Genomic DNA, 25,417 nt, shown 5'->3' on the forward strand with positions numbered 1-25,417 from the left:
TGGGATTACAGGCGTGACCCACCATGCCCGGCCAGTATTTTATAGTTTTCTATGCATAAAAATTTGATGTATCATCATTTAAGATAGGAAGGAGAGGCCGGGTGCGGTGGCTCACACCTGTAATCCCAGCACTTTGGGAGGCCGAGGTAGGTGGATCACCTGAGGCCAGGAGTTCAAGACCAACCTGACCAACATGGTGAAACCATCTCTACTAAAAATACAAAAATTAGCTGGGCATGGTGGCAGGCACCTGTAATCCCAGCTACTCGGGAGGCTGAGTCAGAAGAATCACTTGAACCTGGGAGGTGAAGGTTGCAGTGAGCCGAGATCAAGCCATTGCACTCCAGCCTGGGTGACAGAGTGATACTCTGTCTCAAAAAAAAAAAAAAAAAAAGGAAGGAGGAAAAATAACAAATTGTTCGCACATTTTAATTGAATAACTGTGTTCTTTCTTCACTGATTTAAAATGCCCCTTTTGGCAGGTATGTGGCACATGCCTGTATTTCCCACACTTTGGGAGGCCAAGGCAGGAGAATCATTTGTGCTGAGGAGTTCGAGACCAGCCTTGGCAACATAGTGAGACCCATTCTCTACAAAATAATAATAATAAAAAAAATTAGATGGGCATGGTAGCATGCTTGTAGTCCTAGCTACTTGGGAAGCTGAGGTGGGAAGATTTCTTGAGTCCAGGAGTTCGAGGCTGCTGTGAGCCATGGTCATGCCACTGCACTCCAGCTTGGGTGACAGAGCGAGACCCTGTCTCAAAAAAAAAAAAAAAAAGCACTTTTCTCCAGAGTTTATGCCATTTTTGCTAGTCTGTTTTAACTGGCAGGCCGGGATTAAAATCTACAATATGGAGTAATGTAAGTTTAGGGTAGGTATTAGGATTTGTCGAGGGACAGTAGGGAGAAAGGGAAGGCTCTTTAGCCTTACCACTGCATTTCTTTTTGATGCCCCAATTTCCCATGCCATCGTCACTTTTAGGATGGCAGCTTATGTGCTTCTGGATATGGACTTATCAGGATACTCCTTTCCTGTGGATTCTGTATCATCTCTAAGTGGCTTGGATGGGAAGGGGAGGGGGGCTGGAATATAAAATATTGCTTCTATGTGTATTTTTCACCCTTTACGTATTAGAGATAATTTTTTAGGCCAGGTGCGGTGGCTCACGCGTATAATCCTAGCACTTTGGGAGGCTGAGGCAGGCGGGCGGGCGGGCAGATCACCTGATGTCAGGAGTTTGAGACCAGCCTGGCCAACATGGTGAAACCTCGTCTCTACTAAAAATACAAAAATTAGCTGGACGTGGTGGTGCATCCCTGTAATCCCAGCTACTCGGGAGGCTGAGGCAGAAGAATCACTTGAGTCCAGGAGGCAGAAATTGTAGTGAGCCGAGATGGTGCCACTGCACTCCAGCCTGGGCAATGGAGTGAGACTGACTCAAAAAAAAAAAAAATATTTTTTTTAAAGAAGTGACATAAAGCATTGATTTCTGTTTTCTGAATTTGAGCTCTTTGACTAATTTATTTTGCATTAGGCAGCAGTCTCAGCTGTTTATACTGTTCAGATTCACTGAACTTTTTTCACCTTCTGGAGAAATTCTGGGGGCTACCCCTTAAAGGTCATTGTGAAGCACATATGGCTTATCTTTATCTTTTTTTTTTTTTTTTTTGAGACAGTGTCTCACTCTGCCACCCAGGCAGGAGTGCAGTGGCGCGATCTTGGTTCACTGCAACCTCTGCCTCCCAGGTTCAAGTGATTCTCCTGTCTTGCCTCAGCCTCCCATGTAGCTGGGATTACAGGTACACGCCACTACACCTGGGTACTTTTTGTATTTTCAGTAGAGACGGGGTTTCACCATGTTAGCCAGGCTGGTCTCAAACTCGTGACTTCGTGATCTGCCCGCCTCGGCCTCCCAAAGTGCTGGGATTACAGGCATGAGCCACTGCGCCTGGCCTGGTTTATCTTTTAATTTTAAACAAGGAAGGCTAACATGCCTATTGAAATTAGTAGACTCTGCCAGTGGTGCCTTGAGTTTTTTTTTGGCTAGCCTGAGAAGGGGGTTCCATGTGTTGTCTTGAACTGATGACAGTTCTTGATTACAGGAATAATAATTTGAAATAGCTCTAACTTGAGATAGAACTCTGTGATCCCGCGACCAGTGTTCTAATTGTACCCATGGTACGTTAGTGCTGTTGAGTCAGTTAATTCCCAGAAAAAATGAAGTGTTTTTTTTAGTGGGAATGGGGGAGGGAAAAGGAACACATGTCAAATACAGAAAAGTCAAATTAGAACATCTGCCATCTTTGGCAAACGGGCTTTCATGGTCTATTGACCAATTCTTAGTTATTATATAAATGACTACAAGACACAAATGGTACTGCTGTTGGGTTTGGTGGCTTTATAAGATTCTGTTTGTTGGACAACTAGGTTTCTCTTCTGTAGGCTTTTAGTTGTGTTGCAGAAGTTCCAAATCACCTTTGCTGTAGTTGACTATAGGCTTTTTAATACATGAACACTTAAGGAGAAAATCTCCGGACCCATTGCTGTAAAATACTAAATGAAGCTGGACGTGGTGGCTCATGCCTGTAATCCCAGCACTTTGGGAGGCTGAAGCGGGCAGATCACTTGAGGTCAGGAGTTCGAGACCCTGTCCCTACTAAAAATACAAAAAATTAGCCAAGCAAGGTGGTGCGCGGCTGTAATCCCAGCTACTCGGGAGGCCGAGGCAGGAGAATCGCTTGAACCAGGGAGGTGGAGGTTGCAATGAGCTGAGATCATGCCACTGCGCTCCAGCCTGGGTGACAGAGCAAGACTTCGTCTAAAAAAAAAAAAACCTAAATGAAATGAAACTGTGGTCACCACATTTAGGTATTTGTATGTAACAGTGCTTTCTTCCACAATGACAAACCAGATGTTATTTTTAAAAAATTTGAATAAGCAAGTGCAAAAGAATTGAACTGCTTCAGCATAATTGTATCCTGCTACCTAATGTTCAAGAAATTGTATAGTATTTTGGTATTTAGTAAACATTTCTATCACCCTGTATGCTAATTACTGTTTAGTGCTTTATAAATATTAAGTGCTTTATAACTATTAATTTAATTCTCACAACAACCGTATGAGGTAGGTTATCACCCCGGTATTACAGATAGAGAAATGGAGTTACAGAGCAGTTTGGTAACTTGTCTAGATTTGTACAGTGAGCAAGAGAGAGGCAGAATTCAAGTTCAGGCATCACATGTCAGAGTTAACTTGTAAGTGTCCCCCTTGATTTGCTGAATATGGAAAACGTATCCCTAATGAGCTTCTGTGGTCAGTTTGGGCACATCAGCATTTGTGAAGCATAGACTTTAAACTAGTTACCACCTGGACTTGAGTTCTGGCTGTGCCACTGACACGGCTTTTCTGCATTCTTTCTTACCTGCTGCACGAGGTTGTTGAGAGGATCAAGTAAGATAATGAATGAAAGTGTCTATGACGACAGTACTAGTTCTTACACACCATCCCTCCACATTTTGGGATGTCTGTTGCTGCTCTTTCTTGGGGTGGAAAGAGCACTGGAGCCCTTCTCTGGTCTTTGTGCTTCTTTACATGATGTGAGACCTATAGTAAACCCCTTAACCTCCTTCAGCCTCATTTATTAGAGAGAGAGAGAGAAAAAAAAAGGTGATTTTAAAAAAATCTGTTTTCGGCCAGGTGCAGTGGCTCATGCCTGTAATCCCAGCACTTTGGGAGGCTGAGGCAGGTGGATCACTTGAGGTCAGGAGTTCGAGACCAGTCTGGCCAACATGGTGAAACCCTGTCACTACTAAAAATACAAAAAAATCAGCTACTCGGGAGGCTGAGGCAGGAGAATCCTATGAAAATGGGAGGCAGAGGTTGCAGTGAGCCGAGATCGTGCCATTGCACTCTAGCCTGGGCAATGAGCAAAACTTTGTCTCAGAAAACAAACAAACAAACAAAAAAAACTGTTTTGAAGAACTTTGTGAGATTCAGATTTGATGATACGTGTGGAAGTGCTTTGTAAACTGTGAATGTTATACAAATGTAATGTGGTTTTATTATTTTTAGCAATGGGAAATTGCCACAGATGTTAATTAGAGTTAATTAGGGTTCATTAAGGAAGATGGGATCTACTGTTGTTGGGCACTGATGCTCAGTTACATGGAAGACTGTACAGGCATACCTTGTTTTATTGTGCTTGCTTTTGTTGTGCTTTGCAGATATTGCATTTCTTACAAATTGAAGGTTTGTGGCAACCCTGTGTTGAGTAAGTCTGTTGGCAACGTTTTTTCCAACAGCATGTGCTCACTTTGTGTCTCTGTGTCATATTTTGGTAAGTCTTGCAATATTTCAAAACTTTTCATTGTTTATAATTTTTAAAAAAATAGGGAACGTTTCATGAATTTGCATGTCATCCTTGCACAGGGGCCATGCTAATTTTCTCTGTATCATTCCACTATTAGTATATATGCTGCCGAAGTGAGCACCCTTTTCATTGTTATATCTGTTAAGGTGATCTGTGATCGGTGATTTTTGATGTTACTATTGTAGTTGTTTTGGGGCATCACAGACCACGCCCATGTAAGATGGCAAGCTTGATAAAGTTGTGTGTGTTTTGACTCCTTGACCGACTGGCTATTCCCCCATCTTTTTCCCTCTCCTGGGGCCTCCCTGTTCCCTGAGACACAACAGTATTGAAATTGGGCCAGTTAGTAACCCTATAAAGGCCTAAGTGTTCAATTGAAAGGAAGAGTCACAAGTCTCTCACATTAAATCAAAAGCTGAATATGATTAAACTTTGTAAAGGAAGGCATGTTGAAATCTGACAAAGGCCAAAAGCTAGTTCTCCTGTGCCACAAACAGTTAATCAAGTTGCAAATGCAAAAGAGGTTATTGAAGGAAATTAAAAGTGCTACTCCAGTGAACACATGAATCATAAGAAGGCAAAACAACCTTATTGCTGATATGGAGAACGTTTTAGTGGTCTACATAGAAGATCAAACCAGGTACAACATTCACTTAATCCAAACCCTAATCCAGAGCAAGGTCCTAACTCTCTTTAATTTTTTGAAGGCTGAGAAAGGTGAGGAAGTTTCAAAAGAGAAGTTTGAAGCTAGCAGAGGTTGGTTCATGAGATTGAAGGAAATAAGCTGTGTCCATAATACAGAGGTGCAAGGTGAAGCTGCACAAGTTATGATGTGTAGAACCTGATGTAGAATCTGCAGCAAGTTATCTGGAAGATCCCGCTAAGATCATTGATGAAGGCAGCCACACCAAGCGACAGATTTTCAGTGTAGATGGATGAAGCAGCCTTCTATTGGCAGAAGAGGCCATCTAGGACTTTCATAGCTGGAGAGGAGAAGTCAGTACCTGGCTTCCTTCAAAGGATAGGCTGACTCTCTTGTTAGGAATTAATGCAGCTGGTGACTTTAAGTTGAAGAGGATGCTCATTTACCATTTTGAAAATCCTAGGGCCCCTGAGAATTCTGCTAAATCTGCTCTGTCTGTGCTCTATGAGTGGAATAACAAAGCTGGATTACAGCACACCTGTTTGTAGCATTATTTACTTAATATTTTAAGCCCATTTTTGAGACCTACTGCTCAGAAAAAGAAAAGATTCCTTTCAAAATATTACTGCCCACTGAAAATGTACCTGGTCATCCAAGAGCTCTGATGGAGATGTACATAGAGATTAATGTTTTCATGCCTGCTAACACAACATCCATTCTGTACTCCATGTTTCAAGGAGTAATTTTGAATTTCTGGTCTTATTATTTAAGAAATACATTTTGTAAGGCTATAGCTGCCATAGATAGTAATTCCCTTGATACATCTGGACAAAATAAATTGAAAACCTTTTGGCAAGGTTTCACCATTCCGGATGCCATTAAGAACATTTGTGATTCATGGGAGGAGAACCTCCATTAACATGGGTTTAGAAGAAGTTGATTTATGGATGATAATGAGGAGTTCAAGACTTCCATGGAGGAAGTAACTGCAGATGTGTTGGAAATAGCAAAAGAACTACAATTAGAAGTGGAGCCTGGAGATGAGACTGAATTGCTGCAATCTCATGATGAAACTTGAATGGATGAGGAATTTCCTCTTATGGACAAGCAAAGAAAGTGGTTTCTTGAGAAGGAATCTACTCCTGGTGAAGAAGCTGTGAACATTGTTGAAATGACAACAAAGAATTTAGAATATTACATAAACTTAGTTGATAAAGGAGCAGCAGGGTTTGAGAGAATTGACTCCAATTTTGAAAAAAGTTCTGTGAGTAAAGTGCTATCAAAGAGAAATCTTTTGTGAAAGGAATAGTTAGTTGAGCAGCAGACTTTATTGTCTTATTTCAAGAAATTGCCACAGCCACTCCAATCTGCAGCAGCAACCACCTGAATCAGTCAGCAGCCATCAACATTGAGGCTAGACCCTTCACCAGCAAAAAGATTATGACTTGCCAAAGGCTCAGATCATTGTTAGTACCTTTTAGCAGTATTTTTAAATTAAGGTGTGTGCATTGTGCTTTATACGTAATGCTGTTACAAACTTAATAGACTATACCGTGTAAACATAACTTTTTATATGCACTAGGAAACCAAAAAATTCATGTGACTTTATTGTGATATTCGCCCTATAACAGTGGTCTGGAACTGAACCTGCAGTATTTCTGAGGTATGCCTATACACATTCATTCATTTAATCAGTAATTACTGTGATTATTTACTATATCGTGATCCTTTGAATTAAAGATGATTAATGTGAATTGTCTAGGATCCCTTGAATTACTTACCACTTTGAGGGCATGTTTGTGGAAACAAGCCAACATTAACAATAAAAAGGTGAAAAGTGTTCTAATGGAGACATAGTATTCGCAGGTTACTGTAGTAGCAGGAATGGGGAGAGAGAGCCTCCAAACTCCACTGTGTTGCCCTCGAAGGACTAGGAGTAGACTGTTGCTTCAGTTCTGGGATCCTGAATTGTTTTAGGAGCAACTCTAAATTATTGGTTGCAGATACAGTCGACCGAGTTTAGGATTAATAGTTCCAGTTGAATCCTTAGCATTTACCAAATACTTCCAGGCATCTGGGCCTTTTTATCACTTGAATCGTTTTGGGCTCTATTTGTATTATAGTTTGTGAGGATCTAAATTCTGGGTTAAGCAAATATTCGTTTTGATTTTTTGAAACAAAAAAATGCAAATGTGCATGTGCTGGAGGTTGCACTAAAGCCTGACAGTAGCCTAGAGTACACTGAGGGACATTCTTGTATTTCTTTTTTTTAAGGCCTGTGAGGTTTTATTTTTCTATGGATTTATGAGGTTGATGGGAAGTGCTGTTTATCTTCTGAAGGGAGGTACTTTTTTTTAGTTTGGTGTCATACGTACACCACATTCATGTAAAAATTGGAAGATGATGATTTGGTCATGACCTGGGGTCATTTTTTAAAAACCTCTGTATCTCCTCTCTGGATCTTCATGGAAGAAGGAATTTTTATAAAAACCTCTCGTCTATGCTAGGAAGAAACAAAATCTTTCAGCATTCATATAAGCATAAAACAACTTATTAGCTCTTTTATCCATGGCTGTAAAACCTGTACTACACACATGGCAAGTTGTCTTTACTAATGACCTATTATAAATTATTTTTATCTTGAGTAGATGGCAGTGGCTCTGTGAAATATTGTCTTGTAGTAATGTGGATGACAACACTGGAAAATGAGCTGCTTTTTGCTTTTTGTGTTTTATAATTATGAGAAACACCATGGTAACAAAAAAAATTATTTCAGCCTGTCTGACTAAAATAAGTCATGCTTCTAATCCAAATAAAATACTTCTAATTCAAACCAATCAACATTCAGGTTAATTACCTGCCAGTGGGTATTTTCCACCATCTATTATTAAATAACACCTATTTGCCCTATGTGAAAATTTTTACAGAGACTTCAGTTAACTCATTAGAGCAATATCAACACTTGACAGGCTGATTTTTATGGGGGATGTTAACAGAAATGTTAGCACCAATGTAATCAGGAGGAGAATAGTTATTGGCCCTTGTGATTATGAAGCAGAAGCTCAATGATCCCTTGCTTTGTAACCAAGTCATGTGAGGGACTTGGTGTTTAATTCACAAAATGAATATGTGATGAGAAAAGTTCTACAAACATATCTTGGAACTGCTTAAGAGGATGTCATTCTTTTTTTTTTCTTTTTTTTGAGGCAGGATCTGGTACTGTTGCTTAGACGGGAGTGTAGTGGTGCGATTTCCTCTCACTGCAGCCTCTGCCTCCTATGCTCAGGGCATCCTCCCACCTCAGCCTCCCTAGTGGCTGGGACTACAGGTGCATGCCACCTGTAATTTGGCATTTTAAATTTTTGTATTTTTGTAATCTGGCTAATTTTAATTTTTGTATTGTTTGTAGAGACGAGGTTTTGCCATGTTGCCCAGGCTGATCTCAAACTCCTTAGTTCAAGTAATCCGCCTGTCTTGGCCTCCCAAAGTGCTGGGATTATAGACATAAGCTACCCTGCCTGGCCGAGGATGTCATTCTTAAGATACCACACAGAAGTTCATTTCTGAGAGTAGGGATTGTCTTGTTTGTATAGTTGGAATGCTTATTTTATATCCTGAATTGGCTTGTAGCCATTAGAATTGGAAGGTGTCATTGCTTCCTACTTTTATAGATATGCATACTTCCCCTTCCCAGCCCCCCATCAAAACAACAACAACAACAACAACAACAACAACAAAACCAGTTGACCACCCTCTTGGTTTTAAGAAACTGACAGATTACCCTAGGTAGCATCAACCTCCAGATAATCCTGATGATGGGTAAAAGAAAGTAGTACAGTTCATTTATCTTTAGGGTACTATCACAGGCACAATTAAACTTACCCCATGCACAGTATCTTCTTTATCTTTTAGAAACGTATGTAATATTGGAATAGACTAAACCAGGGTTGTCTGTAGACAGTTACTAAATCAGAACCTGACAAATGCCATAAGTGAAGTAATGTCTGTTAAATGGCACATGTGTACATATGTAACTAACCTGCACATTGTGCACATGTACCCTAAAACTTAAAGTATAATAATAATAATACATAAAAAATTAAAAAAAAAAAAGAGTATAGCTTTGCCAGGCTTCACTTGTATAAAATGGGTGAGAACCTCATGGATAGCCCAGAGATGGCCTGGAATCTTTGCACCGGAAGGGGGCAGAGAGCATCTAATAGTTTCTTACCTAGCATAGAAACCTCTGCTTGTCCATTCCTGATTGATGGTTAGCTGGCCTCTGCTTGTTGACTGCATTGTGTTGAGCCTTGGCCCCTTGAAATATGGTCTGTGGACCAGCACCATCAGCCTCTCCTGGGAGCTTGTTAGAAATGCAGAATCTCAGGCCCCACCTCAGACTTACTGCATAATCGGCATTTTAACAAGATCCCCAGGAGTTTGATCTGCATGGTGGGAGTGGGAGAGAGTAGAAGTTGAAGGAGGTAAACCACTGTGTGGTTCAGGCGAGACACTGAGGGCCTGAGCTAGGGCAGTGGGAGGGAGTAAAGGAGATTGATGTGGAAATTATCCTGGGACTCAGTAGCTAACTGGCTCTTTTGGCAACAGAAGCTCCAAGATGACAAGTTTACAGTTGGGTGATGGAAGAATTGTGGATCAGTTCATAAAAGTAGGAAGCAACAGATTGTGTAGCGGATATCACTGATTAATTCAGTGATCCTTGAGGACCAGACACTACTTAGGAGTTGGCGACATAATGAATGAAAGTGTGTCCTCTGTTCTTGGTATTTACAATTTAACATTGAAGGGACTGGTTTTGCTGAGGCATGAGTTTGAAATGGTAATACACGTTAAGCTGACTGCAGCCATCTGTTTAGTTGGTAAATGGGCCTGGCTCACCACCCAGCTTCCAAATCTCAGTGGAGGTTTGTCACTTTCTACTGGTTACCATATGTGTGGTAACTCTCAGGAAGTGATATAGACATTATTTATTTACTTGGTTTTCTTCTAGGAGCCATTTATTTTTTTCCATATACAAAATAAATGCTAGCACTAGCTATGGCTATCAGACAGAAGTGAGGAGGTATAAAAAGAATATGTATTACATTTATGAAGCTCTTAGGATGTATGTCTTTTGAATGTTGAGTTTTTCCTATCTAATGGGAGGTGACGTTTACATAAATAATAATAATAAAACTTGAAATGCCTTATTGGAGGCATTTACACAGTGCCAGGGGAATCCAGAAAGGCTGACATACCAGCTCCCTGGAAGTAGAATCCTCTGGAAAGGATTCCTGGGAAAGATTCTCTGAGAAAATGAGAGACTAGCATTGCATGAAAAGGGCATGCCAGGTACTGCAGCATGAATGACAGGGCTCGATGTGGGTGGGGAATGGTGAGTAGTTTGGAGTGGTGAAATTTTAGGTGATGAGATGAAAAGTGGTAGGAGATGAGACTAAAAGAGAGGTTGAGGCCATGTGGTGAAAGGCCTCACATGCTAAGGACTTGACTCGATAAGCAAGTCAAGTGGAGAATGACGTGATTAGATTTGTAGTCTTTGGCATTAACTGGGCAGCCAGCTGGAGGATAGATTGGTGAGGGACTAACTAGAAACTTGAAGACTGCCTTAGTAGGGCCTTTGATAAACATGTTTTGACTTTGTGTGTTAAAACAGCCTGTTAGGAGCTGACGAAGGAATGATATGCTGCCCTTGGCTCAGGGAGTTCAGCCTAGTGGCAGGGAAGGAAAGCATGCAGTGCTGCTTGGAATGTGCTGCTTGTGAGGTTTGTACAAGGTATTTGTCGTTCCAAAAAGGGAGGTAATCACCTCTGCTGCAGTTGTGATAGGGTCGGTGGGAGATACTTTTGAGGATTAGGAAGAGTAGACCAGGAGCTGGAGTGGATGGGATAGGACATTTTTGGCAGGGGACCTAGAAGTTAGATGAAGGTCTACACGAGGTCAGTGCAGATGACGAACCATGAACATAGGATAATTGTTTACAATGTAGAATTGTTGGGTTTTAATGAATGATTATATGTGGAGGGGGGAAGGGCAGTTCAGGATTTTTTATTCACTCCTGAACTAATTTGAGTACAGCAGTTCCCACTTAATTTGAGAAGGGTATGTTCCAAGACCTCTAGCGGATGCCTGAAGCTGGGGGTAGTACCTATACCTATAGGTAGAACATTAGATATACAATAGGCCATGTGTATCCATGGGTTCTGCATTAATGGATTCAACCAACCACAGACGGAAAATATTCAGGAAAAAAAAAACAGTAAAAAATAATAGCCTAGGTAACATAGTGAGACCCTTTCTCTACCATTTTTTTTTTCTTAAATTAGCCAAATGTGGTGGCACATGCCTGTAGTCCCAGCTGCCCAGGAGGCTGAAGTGGGAGGATGGCTTGAGCCTGAGAGGCCGAGCCTGCAGTGAGTTGTGATGGTGCCACTGCACTGCAGCCTGGGCGACAAAGTGAGACCTGTCTCAAAAACAACAAAACCCCAAAACAATGCAACAATGCAACAATAAAAAATAATTAAAAAATGCAGTATAACAACTATTGGATATTTACATAGCGTTTACATTGTGTTAAGTATTATAAGTAATCTAGAGATAATTTAAAGTATGTGGGAGGATATGCATAAGTTATATACAAATATTTATATAAGGGACTTGAGTGTCCATTGATTTTGGTATCTTTTGGGGTGGGTGGTGGTCCTGGAACCAGTACCACTTGGATAGCAAGGGATGACTCTACTATGTTTTTTCCTATACATATATTCCTATGATAAAGTTTAATTTCTAAATTAGGTACAGTAAGAGATTAACAACAATAAATACTAATACAATGGAACAGTTATAACAATATACTGTAATAAAAGTTATGTGAATATGGTCTGTCAATCTTACTGTATAGTACTCATCTATTTTTGGACTGTGGTTGGCTGTGGGTAACTGAAACTGTGGAAAGTAAAATTGCAGATAAGTGCAGACTACTGTATGTCCTGCATGTTGGTAACTAGGGATATGGTGTGAACTAGACCAACAACATTTTATATGTCTGGATGACTTGGAGGTTTCTAGTTTAGGGGTGACTGTAATCCCATTAACCAACAGGCAGAATATGCGAGCAGGAATTGGTTTTAGGGTATGGGGAGAGATGATGAGTTAGAATTTGGATGTGTTAAGTTTGAGGTTCCTGAAGAATACTCAAGTATGTCTGTAAGAGCTCCAGGATCATCTCTATTTAGGTAGTACTTTTGAAGCCTTTGGATTGAATGAAAATGCTAGACAGATAGTAGTTTTGAAGCCTTTGGATTGAATGAAATTGTTAGAGTGAGGAAAGGCCTTAGGAAGCAACTCCGAAGAATGCCTATATTTAAAAAGTAGTAGCAAGTTATATTGAGTGAAATAATTCAGACATGAAGGAGATACACCTCTATGATTATGTTTATATGAAGGTCAGTTAGCTGGCAAAGCTAATTTTTGGTGACGTATTGTAGTGGTTACCTTTCAGCGGGATATGGATGGGAAGGGACATGAGGAGCCGTCTGGTCTTGATATTGCTCTTTGTATTGATTTGGGTTTTAGTTTTCTGGGTGGGTACATATACAACAGTTCATTGATTGGTACCCTTATGGTTTGTGTGCTTTATTAGATGTAAGTTATATCTCAGTGGAAGAAGAGAAGAGGCCCTGAAGGCAGAAATTTGAACAGTATTTCTATCCTGAAGGGAGAGAGGGAGAAAGAGGCTAAGGATGATGGATGAACAGAGGGGAAAAATTTAAACAAAGGAAAGAAAGAAATAAGCAGGCATGGAGCATCCATGAAGGAGTTAACCCTAGGTGGGAAGAGGGTCATCTGTTTCCATAAGGCTTTTAGGAAGGATGGATAAAGAGATTCTTGTAAGAGCTCTGGAAGTCTTTGGGTCTCAATTGGCCTCAGTTTTCTTAGTGAATTAGAAGGTAAAGAAGAGTCACATCTCAATATTTATTGTAATATGCTTTTTATCGAGCTCATCAACCAACTAATCATAGTGTATACCATCTGTTGTGAATTCATGAGTGATTTCAACTACTGCTGAATTTTTGGAGGGTTGATCCTTCCTTGGGCCATCCTAAAGCACCTTACTGCACTGGAAGGGAAGCGGGGACAAAGGAGAGGTGGAGGAGCTGATTGCCAAACTTGGTTTTACAGGTTCGGCAATGCTTGCATTGGGTAGGTTTGTTTTGATAGCAAGCACAGCTTGTAGTTCCCTGCTCCTAATCTGTAGGGGTGTGTATGTGTTTGGGCGGGAGGGAGGGTGGGTAGGTCGGGAGGCAGAAAGGCAGGATGTTCAGAAGCCTTCATGAAAGCTGCGGGTAGTAAATAACCAAGCTGGGATTGTGCTTTCTATTATATTCTGTTTCCTTTCTGTTTATAAACTCATTTATGGATATTTCTGAGATAGATTTGATTTTTTTCTTATGACTTCTTTTTTCTTATAACTTATAGGTAAGAGCTGATTCTGAAGAATGTATTTTCCATTCTTAGATTATCAAAATAACTCATGGATTAAATCTGTTTATAAAGTGAACATAAAGACATGGTAAATTTTAAGTTCAGGTAGATATAAACCAGATGGTGTAGAGGACAATTAATAAATAATAAACACTGTTAAGAAACCATGCTAAACCTATCATGGAAATCTTGTTAATTGTAGTAAGCATTGTATTTTCATTTTGTGCTCAGGACTGGGCTAGATGCCAAGATTTTAAATTATGGTTATTGAAACGAAAACGAGCATTATTTTAGTTTTTCTTAAGAACATAATTATGGCTGGGCACGGTGGCTCATGCCTGTAATCCCAGCACTTTGGGAGACTGAGGCAGGGGATCACCTGAGGTCAGGAGTTCAAGACCAGCCTGGCCAACATGGTGAGACCCCATACATACTAAAAATACAAAAACTAGCCAGGCGTGGTGGTGCACACCTTTGTAATCCCAGCTACTGTGGAAGCTGAGGCAGGAGAATTGCTTGAACCTGGGAGGTGGAGGTTGCAGTGAGCCAAGATCATGCCACTGCACTCCAGCCTGGGCAACAGAGTCAGACTCTGTCTCAAAAAGAAGAAAAAAAAAAAGAATATAATTGCTCAAATATTTACTGATGTCTTCAGATCATCTAGCTATTTTATATTCCCGTGGCAAAGTTGTGTTTTGTAGATTTTTAATAAAGGTAGTTTGAGAACTAGGATAGAAACTCTTGAGAAAGAACCATAATTGCTCACTCTTCATATGATGAATTGCTAAACAGCAGTAAGAGTGGAAAAAAGTAATAGACCGTTCTTGATTTTATAGGCCCTGGTGGAATGGCTGTAGAGTTCGGTTGTTTTTTACTTGCTCAGGAACTTTGTATTTATTGGGCTAGCAGTTGTTGGCACAAAGGTTTGTTTGTGTTCAAAAGTCACTGATTAGTGGTAACAGAAACTTTTTTTCATATGGGACACTGTCTTTTTTTCCCTGAGTCTACTTAGTCAATTCAGATGTGGAGTGCTTGCTTCCCAAGGTATAAGGTGCTTTGAAGGCTGGGGGAAAAGATGAGTCACCAGATCCTCTGCCTTTTCAGAAGCTTAAGCCAATTGCACAAGGACGCAGATTATCATAAAACAGAGCAGAGTAAGGCAGTACTATAGGGTTCTTCCTGTCAATTTCTTGCAAATACTTCTTGAACTTTGTGCCTTTTATGTGCCACTCTTTAACAAGAAGGTCCTTGCCCTTGTGACTTCAAAGTAGGGAGTAAACTTACCAAATACTTTTATAAATAATTGTTTAATTGTAATTGTTATGTGTGCCACGAGGAAGAAATCTAGTATGCAGTGAATTCTTGTTTAAGCTGAGACCTGAGGATTGAATAGTAGCTTGGGTTACAGGGTACGTGAAAGAGCATTGCAAATAGGGAAATAGTGTGTTTGAAAGCCCTGAGGTAGGAAGCCCGGCAAGTTTAAGGACTTAGAGGGAGGACCAGTGTGAATATAGTGTAGTGATTGAGAATATCAGGAAATTGTAAGGGGCCATATCATGGGTGTGTGGTCTGGGGCTAACTTCTGCCTGACCGAATGCTTTGGTCATTATAGTTTTTCTCCTCTTAAATTCAATGCAAAATAGGTAGATATATGAATTCTCTGTTAAGTCTAGCTACAAAGGCCTTTGAGGCCACAGTGTTTTGGAATTGATTTTAAGATAATGGGAAACCATTCCATTGAGTTATCAAATGTTCTTTAGATTTGTCTTTTTCAAGGACAGGTGCCATGACTATCATTTTCTAACTTTTTATCTTATTAGTAGGAGGGAGAAAAGGAAGATAAAAGTAACGCGGTCTTTTCTATAATCTGAACACACAAGAACAACCACTTTTTCTGTTCTTCCTATGTACATGACTTTCTTCATCTTTTAGCCACCTACACAGCTGTGTAGTTCCTTATACAGCTATATTGATTGACTCTATGTTATCTGAGGCCCCAAGATGCTCCCAGAATGCAAAGGGGTGTGGTCTGAGAATAAAGGCATAGTCTTTTTACTGGCTTCATGTAATTTTTTTTTTTTGAGGTGGAGTCTTGCTCTGTCGCCCAGGCTGGAGTGCAGTGGCGCTATCTTGGCTCACTGCAACTTCCGCCTCCCGGGTTCAAGCGATTCTCCTGCCTCAGCCTCCCGAGTAGCTGGGACTGCAGGTGCCCACCACCATGCCTGGCTAATTTTTGTATTTTCAGTAGAGACGGGGTTTCACCATGTTGGTCAGGCTGGTCTTGAATTCCTGACCTTGTGATCCACCTGGCTCGGCCTCCCAAAGTGTTGGGATTACAGGTGTGAGCCACTGCAGCTGGCCTTTTAAAATTTTTATCGGAAGCTCTGTTTTACTCTGTTTCTGCCCCATCCCAGCACACTCATTTTCCTTTTCTTAGAAAAGAAAAATTAGTACCTCTTATTGAATGAGTATATAAAATTCCCTGCTGTATATTCCAGCTTCCCGTAACTCACCCCCAATGATAATAAACTGTGCTGAACATCAAGGATGTTTGATTGAGGACATTAAAAATCACTAATTCAGTGTGTTCTCTTGATACTTTAAAAACCAATTTCCATTTTAATGGAGTTGGAATACAGCATTCTAATTTGTATGTCCTGTTAGGGAGACATTAAATGAAATTATACTTGCTTAGGATTTTTTTTTAACACTTTTTATCCATAAACAAGAGAGGTCCCAGGGTTACTTACAAAGTCAATTATTTTTAAATTAAGGGGCAGGTTAATTAGTTTCTTTATAGTTATTATTGAAGTATTATTTTCTGTTCTTTTTCCCTCTCTTGGTTGTCTTAATCCTTTGCATCATTTCCCTATTTTTGAGTAGATTAAGTGATAGTGAATAGGAAAAACTTAAAAACAGCTTTTTTTTTTTTTAGAATTTTTTTTTTATTACGGAAAATTTAAACACAATTACAAAAGTAGGCAAAATAATGTAATGAACTCTCACGTAATCATTACCCAGCATCAGCAGTTGCCAACTCATGGCCAGTCTTACTTTATCTCGAATCACCTTCCTCTGCTTAGGTTATTTTGAAACTAATCCTAGATCTCGTATCATTTCATCCATAAATACCTCTAAACTTAAGTATCTCCATACAGAAATACTCCTTTGGAAGTACTTCAGTCAAAACGATGACACTGTTATTTTCTTAAAAATTAACACTAATTCCTATTTTTCAGCAATTACCTAGTCAGTGATCAAATTTCCATTAATCTTACATTTTTGGTTTGAATTATGATCCAAATGTGGTCCAAACCTAGTAATTGCATTTTTTATGTCTTTTAAATTTCTTTTAATTTTAGGTTTCCCGCCTCTCCAGCTCTTCTTCCCTCTCCTCTTCCACCCTCCCCTTCTCCCTCTCTTTCCTTGCAATTTACTTGTTGAAAAAACCAGGTTATTTGTCCTGTAGAGTTTCTCACAGGGTGAGTTTTTGTGACTGCATCTCTGTGGTGGTTACATTGAAATTTTGGATATATATGTTGATAGGCTTTTTAATTTTTTTGAGTTTTGCTTAATGTTTACTACTTTGATGTGGAGAGGTAAGTTGGATCTTCTTTTGCTGGATTTAGAGCAGAGGTCCAAAACTGGTGCCCGTGGGACACATGTGGCTCACAGGTGTGTTTTGTTTGGTAGGCACAATTGGAAATACTTTAAAGTTAATTGCCATGAGTTAGACATTGTAAAGTTCCCATAAGAATAAAGATTTCTTCTTTTTTTAAATTCTGTTTTAAAAAATCAGAGTATCTGGGCACCCCAGCTTCTGTGGCAATGCCTCTGGTGAGTGGTGGGGCTCCTTCAGAGGGCGCATGCCCACACCTGGTGCAGAGCACACTCCTCATACAGGCTTCCTGCCTGGTCCCAGAGGCCTGCTGGGTTTGTGAACCCTGACTTAGAGCAACAGAAATTACCTTTATTTGTGTGGTGTCTCTGAAATTCAATGCATTTTTTGCCGCATGTTTTCTCCAAGCTGGTATTTGAGCTGTTTCACTGTCTAAGAATTGATGTTTATTCAGAGAGTGGTCAGAGTGCCAGCTGAAGTTCCTGCTGTGCTTCATACCTCTGTCTTAAGCCTGACTCCATGCATTGCATGAATTTGTTCTCATGTGCCTCTCCCTTGGACTGTGGATATTGGTTTTTTAGTGCCTAACAGAAGGCTTGGTGTATAGTAGGTGCTCAATTCTTATTGAATGAGTAAGGGAGAAAAGGAACCAGTAAATCAACCTGATAATGAAGGCATAGGAAGATAAACAGATCATGTAATGCACATCCATGTTTGAAACTTCAGTGATGTTAGCACCTCTACTTCCTCCACTGGCATGTGTTACTGGAAGTGATTGTAATCATGGTATGTTACTAGTATAACACTGTACAATATTATAAATAATTTGTGTAGATATGCACATGTTTAGCTCAGACATTAGTCACATGTAAATCAGGGATAGGCTTCTTAATAATAGATTTTTAAACATTAGCTAGGCTTTCCTTTCTTGCCCTAAGAATTTGGAGTTTGAATTCCTCCATTTGGTTTATGTCCAAAGGAAGGAAGTACAGCATGGATAGAGCCCACAAACTTGAAGATAGTTTAGGAGGTATAGCTGGTGTAATTTCGTAATGTTTTAAAACCTGGCATTTGGATATCATTTAAAAACAATAATAATTTTAATACCATTGCATTTTAGGGTTTAGTAATCTTATTTGTTACACTAATGCATACTTTGAAATTAGAGTTGAGGTTTTAATTTTTTTGGTAGATGTTAAGCCTGCCTGAACCTTTACTTGCTGCTGACAACCTTTGATAAAAAGTGTGGGTGGGGTCAGGTTCTGTACCCTTTGACTCCAGGAGAATATTTAGTTTATCATGATTAAGAGAACAGGAAAAGTAAACACGTTACCAGTTGCATGTTCTAGTATAGGCTAAATTCTTATTCCCTAGTGGTTATTACATGAAAATGTAGTTTGAATGACTCCAAACAATCAATAAACTAACATTGCATTAAGAAATCTAGCTCATTTTATTTGAAAAACGTCTTTAGATGACCAAGCGAAAAGACTTTAAAAAATGGTAATGAAAATGGAATGCAGCTACTGCAGCTAATAAAAAATTTCAGATAGCAATTGTTACAACCATATGCCTTTATAGCTAGACATTAGAATTATGATAGCATGAGTTTATACATTCTATTATTTTTCCTCCCTTTCTCATGTTTTTATAAATAGGTGATAAAAAATGTTTTGCCTGCCAATTGAATGATTTCGTAGCTGAAGTAGAAACATTTAGGTTTCTGTAGCATTAAATTGTGAAGACAACTGGAGTGGTACTTACTGAAGAAACTCTCTGTATGTCCTAGAATAAGAAGCAATGATGTGCTGCTTCTGATTTTTCTTGCATTTTAAATTCTCAGCCAACCTACAGCCATGATCTTTAGCACAGTGATATCACCGTGACTTCACAGACATGGTCTAGAATCTGTACCCTTACCCACATATGAAGAATAAAATTGATTAAAGGTTAAAAAAAAAAAAAAAGAAATCTAGCTCATTTTATACTGTTAAAAATTGTCAACAAGTGGTACTATTAAAAGTGAGGTGTTTCAATTTTAAGCAGTCCTTCAGTGGCATTTGTGGGTGGTGAGAACTCTCATTGAGAGCATGTGGGTGCCTTCACATAGTGCAGTGGTGAGTGACGGGGATGTGCTATAGTGTTGCAAGAAATTAGAGGTTTTTTGGAGTAATTTTAATAGTACCACCGTTCTGTATTTACCAAATACTTTACATTTTTTAAACCATTTCAGTATTGAAATTATAATCACTAAACCAAATCTTTGAAAAATTCATGATTAAAATTAAAATTCTTAATGTTACTCTTGCCTCTTTTAGTGACTGAATTGAAAAAAGTTACTGGTAGTAAATGTTGGCCAGTGTTCTACATATGAATCTATGATAAGAATTTTTACAATCTGGAGGAAAACTATAAAGATTTGAAACCCAAATACTGTACTAGTATATAGTGAACTGTGTCAGAGACTGGGTCAGAGGTGTTAGATCTGAATTGCTGACCACTGGATTTCTTTCTGGGCTCCCAAGGGGAATACTCAAATGCATGCCTAATATATGTTATATAAGTGGAGGAAGATGGAAGAAAAACTAATTTTTTTTTTTTTTTGAGACGGAGTTTCACTCTTGTTGCCCAGGCTGGAGTGCAATGGCGTGATCTTGGCTCACCGCAACCTCCCCCTCCTGGGTTCAAGCGATTCTCCTGCCTCTCAGCCTCCTGAGTAGCTGAGACTATAGGCATGAGCCACCATACCCGGCTAATTTTGTATTTTTAGTAGAGACAGGGTTTCTCCATGTTGGTCAGGCTGGTCTCGAACTCTCGACCTCAGGTGATCCACCCTCCTTGGCCTCCCAAAGTGCTGGGATTACAGGCATGAGCCACCACGCCCAGCCAAAACTAATTTTTTATAGTGAATTTTCCTCAAATGTTAGCACTTTCTTGTGTTCCTGCTGCTGTTAGTCAGGACTTCGGCAATTTGCTTTTCTTCTTCCTTTTCTGCGTGTTGCCTTTGAAAATTGTAAGATGAACACTATTTGAATGATGTTCTTAAATAGCAATTAATTTAGTTTGTTTTGCCCAAATGATTTTAGCTTTGCAGTATTTTTTCTTTTAAAAAATGTATTATAGGCCATTTCAAGCCTGAAGACAAGAGTAATATAAAGAACACCTGTGTAACTATCCACCAGCTTTGTTGAATCTAACATTTTGCTGTGCTTCAGATGTGATTTTTTTTTTTAAGTTGTAAACCTGTGTACAACTTTTGATCCATAACCTGGCGCATGTGTTGTGAGATTTATTCCTATATATTGTATGTGGGTTTTTTTTTCTATTATAAATGGTGTATTAAAACTAAAAAAAAGTTTGCTGGTGCATAGCAATGTGATTTATTTTTCGCTTGGTAGAACTTGCTTAAGCTTTCTGGGTCTGGTAGCCTTTAAACTACAAATTCAAATGTATCTAATGGTTATAGCTATATTCAGGTTTTCTAATTGTTCTAGACTCAGTTTTGGGAAGAGATACTTTTCTAGAAAATATTCCATGTCTGTTTTTCAGCATTATTTAAGTCTACTACATTTCAGATGTCTCCTTTTTAGTTCCTTCTCTTTACTGTTGGTCTAACCATGGCTTTGTAACTTTTATTCGTGTTTTGAAAGAATCAGCATTAGGTTTTCTTGAAATTTCTATCATTCCCCTCTCCCATACTTAATTTATGCTCTTATTTTTAATTCCATCAATTAGTTTTGTTAGGAGTTCTCTTTCATTTTATTCCTAAGGTCAGGTGCTTAGCTTACTAATTTTTAGGCTTTCTTCATTTCCTTTTTTTTTTTTTTTTTTTAGGAAACAGAGTCTCGCTCTTTTGCCCAGGTTGGATTGCAGTGGAATGATCTTGGCTCACTGCAACCTCCACCTCCTGAGTTCAGGCGATTCTCAGCCTTCCAAAATGCTGGAATTACAGGTGTGAGCCACAGCGCCCAGCCGATTTTTGTCTTTCTTTCCCTTTCCTCCTCTTACCTTTCCTACCTTCCCTCCTCTCCCACCTTCCCTCCTCTCCCCTCCCCTTCCTTCGCTTCCTTCTTCAACAGGGTCTCCATGTGTCATTCAGGCTGGTGTGCACAGTCTTGGGTCACTGCAGCCTTGAACTCCTGGGCTCAAGCGATTCTCCCACCTCAGCCTCCTGAGTAGGTGGACTGACAGGTGTTTGCCACTACACCTGGCTAATTTTTAAAAAATGTTTTGTAGAGACGGGGTCTCACTCTGTTGCCTAAGCTGGTTTTGAACTCCTGGGCTCAAGTGATCCTCTCGCCTTGGCCTTCCAGAGTGCTGGGATTACAGGTGTGAGCTACTGTACCTGGCTGATTTTTTTTCTTTTATTTCATGAATTGTTTTAAAGGTCATTTTGATGTTTTCAAATACATCAGAATTTGTAAATTCAGATTTTACTATTTCAGATTTTATCGTATAATTGTCAAAGTGCCTGGATGATATTGATTCTTTGGTATTGGTTGAGATTAACTTTGTGATCTGGTATAATTGTTCCATGTCTGCTTGAAAAGAAGGTACATTCTAATTGTTGGGTGTTGGTTAGGTCTAATGTGTTCCTTAGATCGTGATTGTTAAGTATTTCATTCCTCTTCTATAGTTTTACTAATTTTTTTACTACTCAACTATTGACAGTACTATATGCATGAAGTCCTTCTTCCACAATTGTGAATTCACGAAATTCCCCCTTTAATTCAATGTATTTTGAGGCTATGTTGATAAATAGCAGGCAAATTCAGGATAGGGTTTTTTTTTTTTTTTTTTTTTTTTTTGAGATGAGGGTATCGCTCTGTCATCCGGGCTGGAGTGCAGTGGCACAATCACTGCTCACTGCAGCCTCAGCCTCCTGGGCTCAAGTGATCCTCCCACCTCAGCCTCCTGAGTGGCTGGGACTACAGGCGTATGCCACCACACTCGGCTAATTTTTTTAGTTTTTCTGTATAGATGGGTTTTTGCCCTATTGCCCAGGCTGGTCTGGAACTCCTGGGCTCAAGCAGTCTGCCGGCCTTGGCCACCAAAGTGCTGGGATTACAGGGGTGAGCCACCACGCCCCGCCCAAATTCAGAATAGTTATATTCTTCTTGTTGGTGGAATCTTTTTCTCATTATATAGTGACATTTTATTTCTAATAGTGACTTCTGCTTTAGTGGCTATTTTGCTTGATATTAATATGATGATAGCTTTTTTTGGGTTACTGTTTACTTGGTATATATTTTTTCCTTTATGATCTTACTATATTGCCATAGTTGCCCTTCTTCTAAACAACATATAGCAGGTTTAAAATTTAATCTGAGAATCTATGGATTCAATCTATTTATATTTGGATTTGTTTACTTTTGACTTTGTGGCTCCCCCCAACACACACACCTTTTAAGGTTTTAATTTTCTCTTTTCTTGGTAGTGTGTTCTTTAGTTCTCATTTTACTGTCCATTCTTCTGGAAGTTTTATAATACATTATTTTAGTGGTTACCTTTAAATATTTAACTTCAAAATGTCACATAAAAAGCGTATAATCACCATTTCTTCAGCATCCTTTCTTTAAAACAAAACCCCAAAAACAAAGACCTTAGAATACTTCAACTCTGATAACTCGTCTTCATTTGTAGGTGTTACACTTTTCTCTAGTGTTTTTGCTTTCTTACTTTTTTACTCCTGAAATTTTACATAATTATTATTATTTGGTCGGCACATGTTCAGATTTACCCAAAGGCTTGCTGGTATTCTAAATAAATGTATATATAAGGTTTTTTTTTTTTTTTTTAAATTTAAGTTTTGCAGCCCCATATGACCAAACTCCAAACCTCCTGGGAGTGGGGGAAAAAAGACTCTTAAAAAAGATACCTACTTGCAAAAAGAATTTACTACAATATGGAAAAGTATGTGGGAGAAAGTATGTATTTCTAGAGACTTTGAGATAACATTTAACATTCTGGCTATTTAACTTTTTCCTTTTCTTCCTTTCAGTTTCTCTCTTTCCAGTTTCTGCCTTTCCCGTTGTATTATTCTGCTCAGGTTGTGATAGCAAAATACCACAAACTGGGTGGCTTAAACAACAGAAATTCGTTTTCTCCACAGTCTGGAGGCTAGAAGGCCAAGTTGAAGGTGTTGGCAGGGTTGGTTTCTCCTGAGGCCTATTGGCATGCAGATGGCCACCTTCTCCCTTTGTCTTCACTTGGTGTTTCCAGCTGTGCCTGCACATCTCTGGTGTCTCTTGTGTGTCCAGATTTCTTCTTATAAGAATACCAGTCAGGGTTGGGCGCGGTGGCTCATGCCTGTAATCCCTCTTTGGGAAGCCGAAGCGGGTGGGTCACTTGAGGTCAGGAGTTCGAGACTAGCCTGGCCAACATGGTGAAACCTCGTCTTTACTAAAAATATAAAAATTAGCTGGGTATGGTGGCACATGCCTGTAGTTCTAGCTACTCAGGAGGCTGAGACGGGAGAATCTCTTAAACCCCGGAGGCGGAGATTGCAGTGAGCCAAGATGGCGCCACTGCACTCCAGCCTGGGTGACAGAGCGAGACTCCACCTCAAAACAAAAGCAAAAACAAAAAACAAAACAAAACAAAAAAAGAATACCAGTCAGATTGGGTTAAGGCCCACCCTAACAGCCTCATTTTAACCTTATCACCCCTCTAAAGACCCTGTCTCCAGATATAGTTACATTTTGAGGTACTGAGAGTTAGGGCTTCAGCATATAAATTATGAGGGAGGGGGACACAAATCAGCTTGAAACACCCATTTTTCATCTTTCTTTTGGCAAAGGGTGTTGTTATTACGTGCAGTTATGTGTTCATTGGAGATACAGAAGTAGTTCATGTCCTCATGAGGCTTTCACCTAGACAAGTCTAGTAATAATCTCTCTCTCTCTCTGTCTCTCCCTCCTGCTCTCCCTCTCTCTCCATCCCTCTATACAGACACAATAGGGCACCTGCGGACTCCTATCAGACTTGTTGCTCTGTGATTACTAATATAGCCACTCTCTTTTACGTAGGAGAAAAAGAAAAAGCCTTTACAGTCTTCAAAACCCCGCACTTATATTTTTATAGTTTTTTTCAAAAGCTCTGCTCAGATTCAGCTTGTCTCAGATTGGACTGTTGACTTTTTGTCTTTTGCATTTATTGCCCTTCTTTTCTTTTTCCTAATTTCCAGCTACTTGTGAGACTTGTTGCTGTTGTGGAAGGAAACACTGTATTCTATAGTTTAACATAGGGAGGGTGAATTTCCTAGTTGTTTTTTTTTTTACAAGCTACTGGGTTCTCCACTTTCTTCTGTGATTCATTAATGTATTTTTTCTTGCTGCATTTCAAAAAACTCCCTGCTTTATTAAGGTTTAGGTGACAGGTGACCCCATTTTGGGTGAAACGCCTGGATGGAACAATTAAAGAGAAAATGAAAGGATTCAAGTACAATAGAGAGTGGGAAAAGAGAGAGAAATTTGTGGAGTTCATTTGTCTACATGTCTGTTCACTTTAAATACTGTTTCTCAGGTGTCCCTGATTCCTCAGGTGCCCAAAGTCCCAAAGTGAGAGATGCATTTTAAAAAACCAACACCAACAAAAAAGCAGTGTTAGCCACGTTTGATTTTTTGAGTACTGCAGCTGAGATGTCCGTGATTCATAGTGAATCTTGAATTGATTCTTAGAACTGCACATCTGAGATGTGTAAGAGGTTTTCCCCACTACTTATTCATAAGCCTAGTTGGCAGAATTGATCTGGAAACATTTCCTAGTATAATTATTATTTTAAAAAATAAATGTGAAGCATATAGAATGTTTGTGGGAGGAAGGGGGTAGTCTTTCCCTGTCCGAACTGTCTCTAAAACAAGTGATGTATATGGAAGTGTCCAAAGGAGTAAAACTTGAAGGTGGCTCGGAATTTGACCTCTAGGTAGGAGAGAATTTGTACTTCAACTTCCTCCTGAAATGTTTTTCTAAGAGTAAGAACACCATCATCTCAAGGGGGAAAATGGCAAGCATGCAGAGGAGAGTCATTTGGCCTTGTTAGTCCAGTCCAGCTCCTTGGAAAAGGCTTTCATTTGTATGCTGCCTAATTATACTGTAAAAGAAAAGACTGAATCCATTAACTAGCCAGGCCCTTTGTGTCGCTCCTGAATCCCTTTAATTTCGTGGCTGCATAGAAGCTTTATTCAGGGCATTCCTAGTCCTGCACTATCTTTCCTGTCTGGATGCCAGGCCCTATTCATGGTGTTCTCACTGCAGGAAGTTCTCACAGTCATTTGGGGTG

At 39.6% G+C, this 25,417-nt stretch overlaps 1 protein-coding gene and 1 non-coding gene across 2 annotated transcripts in view; one reads left to right on the forward strand and one right to left on the reverse strand.

Moving 5' to 3' along the window:
- The window catches only part of PHLPP1 (PH domain and leucine rich repeat protein phosphatase 1), a 253,641-nt gene that overhangs the window by 11,228 nt on the left and 216,996 nt on the right, over positions 1-25,417 (forward strand). The gene's annotated exons all lie outside the window — the stretch shown is intronic.
- LOC112437847 (U6 spliceosomal RNA) lies at positions 4,387-4,493 on the reverse strand. Its single transcript, XR_003026347.2, has one exon. It is a non-coding gene; the product is annotated as a U6 spliceosomal RNA (small nuclear RNA).

Source organism: Pan paniscus, chromosome 17 (assembly GCF_029289425.2).
Source record: "Pan paniscus chromosome 17, NHGRI_mPanPan1-v2.0_pri, whole genome shotgun sequence".
In the NCBI taxonomy this organism is placed as follows: Eukaryota; Metazoa; Chordata; class Mammalia; order Primates; family Hominidae; genus Pan; species Pan paniscus.